This window comes from Thalia democratica, chromosome 2 (genome assembly GCF_965202585.1).
Source record: "Thalia democratica chromosome 2, ktThaDemo2.hap1.1, whole genome shotgun sequence".
Lineage (NCBI taxonomy): Eukaryota > Metazoa > Chordata > Thaliacea > Salpida > Salpidae > Thalia > Thalia democratica.
In genome coordinates, this window is record NC_139166.1 from 107,383,945 (window position 1) to 107,393,903 (window position 9,959).

At 25.0% G+C, this 9,959-nt stretch overlaps 1 pseudogene; it reads right to left on the reverse strand.

The window, feature by feature from the left end:
- Positions 1-4,745: 4,745 nt before the first annotated feature.
- On the reverse strand, positions 4,746-5,087 carry LOC145829163 (RING-box protein 1 pseudogene; annotated as a pseudogene).
- Positions 5,088-9,959: the final 4,872 nt, after the last annotated feature.

Consider the following 9,959-nt stretch of genomic DNA (forward strand, 5'->3'; position numbering starts at 1 on the left):
CCGAGGCAGATCCTCAAGAGCAACCTAGAAAGCTGTTTACAGTGAAGAGGATCTACGCCGTGGCCACGTGGGAGTACGACACCAAGTATGAAAATTGCGCCATCTGCCAGCACCACCTCCAGGACGATTGCATCTCGTGCCTGTCCGCCAGAAAGACCGGGGAATGCCCCGCATCGTTCGGAAAATGCGGCCACGTTTTCCACGAACACTGCATCACGAAGTGGGGTGAAAAGCACGATGGAATGTGCGCGTACAATGGCTGTGGCAAAAAGTTCGAACCTAAAGATAAAAAGATTGATTAAAATTCAAATAATTTTAAAGTCTTAGGTATTTATTTTAGAATATTTTTAGTCGCTAATAAAATATTAGGTTCTAGTTAACTGTGTTGTGTTTTTTAGTGAGTATCGTAAATGATACATTGCAATATAAATAATTGTCAAAAAGAAATATTTATTAGTTTATTCTAGTTATCAACTTTTAATGCATCATATTAATGAAAGCAAATTTTTTAGGCAAAGTATCTGGAAAAGTTGTTTATCAAAAGACACAAGTAGAATAGTTCATTGAACTTTTATAGTTTAAGGTCTTAATAGTTTTTAACTGGCTAGAAAAAAGTATAGTCATAAAACTGTAGGAGCACAATTTATTTTTAAAAAGTGTCTACAAATTTCTAGTGTATATTGGTGTGTAAGTAGATGAAATCAAGTTTTATTTAATAAAAGTTATTACTAGTAATTGATTAAACTGTTTAAATTTCAACTACTTGAAATAAAATCATTCCTAATACTTAACAGCTAAACTTAGAAAATTAATTAACAAAACTTAACAAATATTCTTAAAAAGTGAAGTAATAATAAAAGTATTTCAAGTGATTCAAATAAACTGTTTGCAAACCTAAAACAAATTTTAAGAAACAAAAACAAATAATTCAGCTTAACTTAAACTAATTTTGATATACATCTTTATAAAATTAACGTTACAAATATCAATTCTATTTTGTGTTTAACTTCTAGTTTAACTATATTTTTTAATACTTTTTATTAGATTTTTTTATTAATTTCATACGAATAAGCTAAAAATTAGATAAATTATTAAATTAACCTAAAAGAATTGTAAATTTTGCTTCTTAACTTGTTTTTTAATTACTTGAAATTGTATTGAGATTACATCAGGGTTTCCCAAACTATTTTTCAAATGGCCACGTTTAAAGAAATTAAAAAAGCCATGCCTCCCTTCAACAAAATTACTCAAAAACAATCATAAAAGTCACTTATTGCCTTTTGTTTTTGCTCTTTATAAGCTACTTAAGAATATTTAGAGTAAGTTTCAAAACTATTATAAAAGACAAGTAGCTGTCAAATTTGCAAGAGGACACAAAATTGCACGAAGAGACTTTTGCACGAAGACCCTTTTGCAAGAGGGGATAAAATTGTACTATGACACTTTTGCACGAGCAGACATTTTTGTACAGGTTAAATTTTTTTTTAATAATTTTCTTATTAATTTTGTTTATTATTAATTTTATTTTTTACTTTCACTGTTACCTTTAACCCTTATCCTTGGTCGGAAGCTTTTTTCTCTTCTTATTGTTTTAATTGTTATTTATTATGTTTTTTTAAACTATATTTACTATTTTTTTATACATCAAAATTTATTAGCTTTATTTTTATTTTTATTATATTTGTTACCCTTAACCTTCGGTCAGTAGCTTTTTTTGTTTTTTTTGTTAATTTGTCTTTTAGTTTTTTCTTTTTTTTTTTTTCCAAATTTTTTTACTTGCGTGCAAAAAATACTCTCCGTGCTAAATGGTAACTCGTGCGATTCTCGAAACCTTCCCATAAAAGACACCTGAGATTTGTTTCTCTTCATCATCAACTCCATAATATTTAATGTAATTTTATAATTGTGACTTTTAAAAATATATTTTTTAATTTTGTTGACCATATAATTATTAGTAGTCTAATTTAAATATAGAAGATTAATGATTAAATTTTTACTCGGTCACTGAAAAAGAGTTTTTGCTTTATTCTACTGATTATTGTTGGCCTTAGTAATAATAAGTTTTATAGGGTTGCCTAAAAACTTGGAAACCCGGAAAAACCTGAAGTTTGACAACTTAGGCTAGAAAACAATAATTTTGAGAAATTTTGAAAAAACCTGGAATAACATAGAATTTTGAACAAAAGTTACTAAAAAACCTAAAAAACAGTTTTTACATGTTAACTAGAAAAACTTTGTTTGACACTAAAATGTATCATAAAGATAAAAATTCTGTTATCATCGAATTTTTTTTTCACCATCAAAAAAAAACATTTTGAAGTAGCTTTTTAATGTCTTTGTACTATTTAATACAGTTTTTTACCTTCCTAACTTTTAAATAAAAATATACCCTAAAATGTGTATATTTAAAAACCTGGAGGTAATTTTAAAAACCTGGAGAAAGGTTGCCAAAATCATTTGGCAACCTTGTTAATAGCACTATAGTTAATAGTTTTAACCAAAAAGTGTCAGGGTTGCCACTCGGTCAAGAAAAGTAAGGAAATCAGGAAAAGTCAAGAAAAATTAAAAAAATGACAAAAGTCCGGAAAAGTCAGGAAAAAATGGGGGGTTTTGAAAAAAGTCAGGAAGGTCAGGAAATTTGAATAAATTTAAAAAAAAGTCAGATTTTGTCAGTTTAAATTTACAAAATTCCTTGTTTTCCAAAGCCTTCAAATGGTAAAAATTAATTAAAAATCCTTTTAAGTCAGAAAAAAAATTTAAAATTTTCCTAGAAATTTACAAAAATATTTATTTTTGTTTCCAATGTCATCGCCTGGTATAAATTAGTAAAATATCCTTTACAAAACTGCAAAAATTTTCTAACAAATTGAACAAATACCCTACTTCAACAAGCAGATTTTGTAAGCTTTTTAGTATTGATGATCTGTAGCAAAGACACTTCCATAGTGAAACTGATATATACACAAAAGTTTACCTTGCAGAATTTTAGAATCAAAGTGTTTTTTGTTTAAATAATTGAGTTCTTTATAACTAAGCAGTTAGTTTAGTATTTTATGTAACAAGTTAATGTGTATACTTTACCTCTTTATAATTGTTTCAAAGTTGTTTAAACTTATAAATTAAGTTATAAGAGAGGTATATGCATAGATTAAGTTTACTTATTGTTTTTATTTTTTGTAGAGTAACTTAAGTTTTTAAATTAAATAAGAGTATATTTATTTGTTACAAATTTATACTAAATGATAAAAGGAAATATTTTATACAACAAATATATAGTTTACTTTTTTATAATTTTTTGTTACAGTTACTTATTTTATTCTTTTTTAATTGATTTATTATTATTTTAAGGATTTTATATGAAATAGTTTAGGTAGTATTTTGTTATACTAAGTGAACAATTTATATAAGTAAAACTGATTTAGAAAAGTCAGCAAAATTTTGGTAAAAAGTCAGGAAAAAGTCAGGAAAAGTCAGGAAATTTTTCCAGCTTGATCAGTGGCAACCATGCAATGTTTTAAGTATAAATTAATATATATTTTAAAATTAAATTTGTTTCAAATTATTTTTACTTTTTAACAGTTGGACATTCTAAAAGCTAAAAGTTTTAGGAAAACTCAGGTCAACTTAGTTTAATTTAGACTTTTTACAAAAAAATCAGTCTGAATTAGGCTAGTATTGATTTTCTTTGTAATTTTAGCTTGATTTAATACTTTTTTAAACATTCAACTTTAAATGTTTTCTTCTCATTTGTTTATAATAGTTAGTCTGTTCTTATCTTTTTAAGATAAAACTTTTCAAGTTTTTAGGTATCAAGCAACATTAACAGTATTTTTAAGTATTTATCATTAATGAAAGAATGTATTTTTAACTAAACATTTAACGTTTATGTGTAACATATTAACAAAATGAAATTAAAAAATATAGTTATAATACAAAATAGCTCTAGCATATTTCAGGCTAGTTTGGTAATTTTTTTATGAATTTCAAGCTACTTTTAAAGACTTTTTATAATCTTATCCAATATAAATTTTTTTTTTGAATGTTTTTTTATTTGTAGATATATTGTTAGTCATAGCACTTTTTGTATTTTAATTTTGAAGTTTACAAATCAGAATGATTCATAACAACTTTTTGCTATACACTACTAAGTGTTAGTACTCCTACACTTTTTAATAATATGTGTGTATAATGTTAGATACTATTATATAGTATATAAAAAATATTTAATATTTTAAAAGTTTAATAATCTCATTTTAATAGAGTTTTATATTTTAGAGTTTAAACTTCAAATGTAAAGTTTTTTTTTCTTCAATTTTTAGCTCATTATAATTTCGATTAAAGTTGGGTATGTAACTAGATGACCGAGAGGTCTTTTTGTGTATCCATGTACTTTTTAATAAATACATGGCGCTCCTACAGTTTCATGAATTTACTTATTTCTAGCCAGTTTAAAACTATTCACACCTTAAACTATAAAAGTTCAATGGACTATTTTATTTATGTCTTTTGATAAACAACTTTTCCAGATACTTTGTCTAAAAATTTTGCTTTCATTAATATGATGCATTAAAAATTGATAACTAGAATAAACCAATAAATATTTCTTTTTGACAATTCTTCATATTGCAATATGTCATTTATGATACTCACTAAAAAAACACAACACAGTTAACTAGAACCTAATATTTTATTAGCGACTAAAAATTTTCCAAAATAAATACCTAAGACTTTAAATTATTTGAATTTTAATCCATCTTTTTATCTTTAGGTTCGAACTTTTTGCCACAGCCATTGAACGCGCACATTCCATCGTGTTTTTCACCCCATTTCGTGATGCAGTGTTCGTGGAAAACGTGGCCGCATTTTCCGAATGATGCAGGGCATTCCCCGGTCTTTCTGGCGGACAGGCACGAGATGCAATCGTCCTGGAGGTGGTGCTGGCAGATGGCGCAATTTTCATACTTGGTGTCGTACTCCCACGTGGCCACGGCGTAGATCCTCTTCACTGTAAACAGCTTTCTAGGTTGCTCTTGAGAATCTGCCTCGGTGGGTTTTGTCACGGAAGATGAAGTTGTTTTATCAGACATTTTTATCAATTAATTTCCTGCTAATTTTAATAGATTATAATGTGTAACAGTTAAAAAAAAATGTTTAAAATGTAACCGCACCGTGTTAACTGCATTTAATGAGCATTGACCTTACAGAATATATTGTTGTTTAAAATTAAAAAAAATGAAAAAAATTAAACTACAAATTACTAAATTTTTATGTTTACAAATAAATTTCTAAATATCTTATGAAAAATATATATTTAATTTTAATATCATATATAATTATTAATAATTATGAAGGGAACCACGTTTAACATTCAGTTTATAGCCAATTATGTATATACATTAACTATTACTATTAAAAAAAGGTAATCATTCATCAGGGTTGTCACTAGATTTTAACGAAAATTTTCTCCAGGTTTTTTGAAGTACTTGTTTTTGGGTCTATTTTTATTTTATGTTAAATAAGGTAAAAACACTAAAGAGATACTGTAGAGCTACTTCAAATATGTTTTTTGATAGAAAAACTATTAATGATGACAAAAATGATATCTATATGATAGATCTTTTGTGTCAAATCAAAATTGTTCTACTAAACATATAAAAGTTGTTTAAAATTCTAGGTTTTTCTATTTTTTTTTTCTTAAATTCCGGACTTTTCTAGTTTTTTCTTGCCTAAATTGTGATAATTCAGGTTTTTCTAGGTTTCCAGGTAAAGTGGCAATCCTGAGTTTTCTAGTGTGTAGGATAACCTTACCAAAAGTTGTTACTTACAGAGTGTTTAAAAACAAGAAACCTAGTGACTATAAATAATCTGAGCTTATAAAAACATTTATTAAGTATATATTTTTATAATTTCATGGAACTTACTTAAATTAAAAAAATTTTACATTTCACATTTATTAAAAACTCAAGGGCTTATTTATCTTAACTATTCTTTACAATTTAACATAAAAGTATTATCATTTACACAATGATAAATAAAATAATAACTTAAAATAATGCACCATCTTAAACTATTTGTATAATTTTTTTTTTCAATTAGACACAGCTGATTTAAAATAGTTCAATTCTTATTTTCACACACCATTTTTTGATAATTAAAATAAAAAATTTATAAATTTAACTTTTAATATTTTAAGAACAAGTTTAAAACTAACCAACAGATCAGTTATTTTAAGTTAATTTTCTAAAACATTTAAAAACATTTTCTAATGCCCTATTATTACTTTACTGATGAAATAAAAAAAATTTAAACATCAACATAAACTAGGGGAATTACTAGCCTTTGAAGAACCTTCTTCAACAAATGTACAATAAAAATAATTTGTTTTAAAAGTTTTTTAAGGAAACCAAAAAAAAGCCATTTTAGTTGTCAGATTTTATATTGAAAGGTCTCTAACTTATATAAAAAGCAGGGACAGAATTCAAAATAACGTGTTTTTCATTTGCTCAGCGATGAATAAAAATATTTTTAAAGTAAACTTTACCATTATTTAAACTTTGTATATTTATATTTAAATGTTAAGTAAAAACATTTTGATGTGACACAAAAATCTATCATATAGATAAAATATGGTCTGCAACTAAAAAAAAAAACTATTTGAAACATCTCAATTTATAAAAAAAAAATTTTTTAGTTTTTAGGGTTGCCACTAACTTTTGTCTAATTTTCTCCAGGTTTTCAAATTTATTCCAGTTTTTTAAAAAACTTGTTTTTGGTCTATTTTTAGTATTATGTAAAAAACTTTTTTAAATAGTATAACAACATTAAAATGATTCTTTAAAGCTACATCAAAGGTGTTTTTTATAAAAAATTTTAATGATGAAAAAAAAAATTATCTATATGATAGATTTTTTGTGTCATATCAAAATGTTTTCACTTAACATGTAAAAATTATTAAATTTTCAGATTTTTTTCAAAATTTCTACAGTTTTAGATTTTTCCAGGTTTTTTTTTGCCTAAATTGTTAAATTCCATGTTTCCAGGTAAAGTGGCAACTGTGAGTTTCTTAGTGTGTAGGGTAACATTGTCAAAAGTTCAATGTCACTTATAGAGTATGTAGGAACAATTTACCTAGTGGCTACACATGATCTGAGCTTTAAAAAAAATTGACTAAGTAATATTTTTATAAATATTTGGGGAACTTACTCATTTTAAACACATTCTTTAATTTAATATTTGTCACAAACTATAAGGCTTATGCTGCTTAAGTAAATTTTACAAATTGAGTGTAATCCACTATAAAAAAAATTAATCAAAATAATTCTATATAGAAATAAAAATAATGTACAATCTTAAATTATTTAAATATATTTTTAAAATTATTTGCAGCTGATCTAAGGGTTTTTAATATTTTTTTGGTTTATGTTTATACCATTTTTTAATGATTAGAATTATTTTTTGAATTTAACTTTTAATATTTTAAGAACAAGTTTAAAACTGACAAACAGATTAGTTATTTTAAATAAAGTTTTTTAAAAATTTTTAATAAATCTTTTTTTAACTGCACATTATTGCTTACCTGATGAAATAAAAAATATTAAACAAAAACTAAAAAAAATAAAAAATCTATTACTGGCCTTTGATGAACGTTTTTTAACAAATATACAATTTAAATGAACAATGTTTTAAAAGTGTTTTAAGTAACCCAAAAAAGCCATTTTAGCCATCAGAATTTATTTTGAAAGGTCACTAAACCACATAAAAATCAGAGACAAAATTCAAAGTAACAAGTGTTTTCATTTTACTTACTGCTTAGCGGTGATTAAAACCAGGGGTCGGTCGGCACGGTGTACACCGGTGCACAATAGTGTACATGAAATTTATTTAGGGTGCACGAGACTTTTTGGGTGCATGAAACTTATTTTGGGGTACATGATTTTTTTTTTCGCGCCGAAACTAAATTAAAGTTTTTCTTTTAATCTTTCTATATTTAAGACATATTCAACCTTGATATGTTATTGACTATTTTGTTGTTAATATAACGACCATTTTTGAACTCTTCTAGTTCTATTTTGTTACATAATGTAAAACTTCTTTCTTAGCCACCATAAGAAAAACTGAAGTGAGCAAATATCATAGATTCTTAAAAACGAAATAAAACGGTGAGTATTTTATTAATGCTTAACTTTATTAACTCTTATTGTTTAAAAGCGTTTTGCTACATTGAAAATCATTATATTAATCAGCTTATTCAATCGATATTTGAACAAAAAATAAATCAATTATGTTTTACTTATAATAAAACTAAAGTATAAAAAGGGTCAATATTATCAGGGCTGTCACATAGTTAGCTCTCTAAGAATAAGTAAGTCTAGTTTTAAATCATGAAAAACCTAGAGCAACTGAAGCTAGTTTTAGTATTTTACAAATACTCAGCATGACAGAGACTAGTTATAAATTAATTGAAAATCTTAAATTGTTTTTTCACTTGAATATTTTTAATTTGTAACTTTAATTTGTAATTTGTATTAATGTTAAAATAGTTCAGAAGTATAAATGTCTTAGTTTCTTTTAAATTTAAATTAGTGCTATGTTTATATATACCACTATTTAAGGCTAGCTTGTTACTTGTAACTAAGTTTAGTCTTTAGTCACTCAGGCTTTTTTTTTGTCTCAAAGAGTGATTAACACGTAATATCAAACTTACTTCTTAATTTTTAAATACTAAAACTCTGGTTGACCAAAGTTAAGTTTAAGTTTCTTGAAATTTTTTTGCTAGTATGGGCACTTTTCTCAAAATTCACGTTAGAATTTAAGACTTCTTTTTAATGTTATAAATGAGTTTTCAAATTTGGTTTTAAACATATTTTTCTAATTTTGTTGACCATATAATTTTTGGTATTCTAATTAAAAGATAGAAGATTAATGATTAAACTTTTACTTGGTCACTGAAAAAGAGTTTTTGCTTTATTCTACTGATTATTGTTGGCCGTAATAATAATAAATTTTATAGGGTTGCCTAAAAACTTGGAAAACTTGAAAAAACCTGGCATTTGACTTTTTGACTAAAAATCCAGAAATTTTGAAAAAAAAAACCGTAATATCCTAGAGATTAGAACAAAACTCACTATAAAGCTCTGAACGTTAAACAATTTTTACATGTTAAGTAGAAAAAAAATATTTTTGACACAAAAAATTTACAATAAGGATAAAAATTTTGTTATCGTCAAAAGTTTTTTCACCATCAAAAATTTTTTTCATCATCATTTTTTCATCATTAAAAAAAAAAAAACTTTTGAAGTAGCTTTTAATGTCTTTTAACTCAGTTTTTTACCTTCCTAACTTTTAAATATAAACATACCCAAAAATGTGTACTTTTAAAAACCTGGAGAAAAGTTGCCAAAAACATTTTAATGCACTTAAAGTTTTTTTTAATTAAAAACATGATAGTGTTTTAAGTATAATTTATTATATATTTTAAAATTAAGGTTATTTAAAATTATTTTTACTCTTTACAGTTGGACTTTGTAAAAGCTAGAAGTTCTAGGAGAACTCAGATAAACTTAGTTTAGTTTAGACTTTTACAAAAAAAAATCAGTCTGACTGAGGCTAGTATTAATTATTTTGTAACTTTAGCTTGATTTAACATTTGTTTTAAACATCTAGCCATTTTTCTAACTTAAAATGTTATCTTCTCATTTATTTATAGCAAGTTAGTTTGTTATTATTTTAAGTTTTTAATAATCAAGCAATATTAACAGTATTTTGTAAGTTATTATTATTAATGGGAAAATATAATTTTAACTAAACATTTATGTTTTATGTGTAACATTTTAACAACATTTTATTTAAAAAAATTAAATTTTTTACTTACTTAAATATTTTCTCAAATCAGATTTTCTGATAATTCTACTATTTATACAACTTTAAATGCCTTATTGAAATTTACTTACATACGTCAT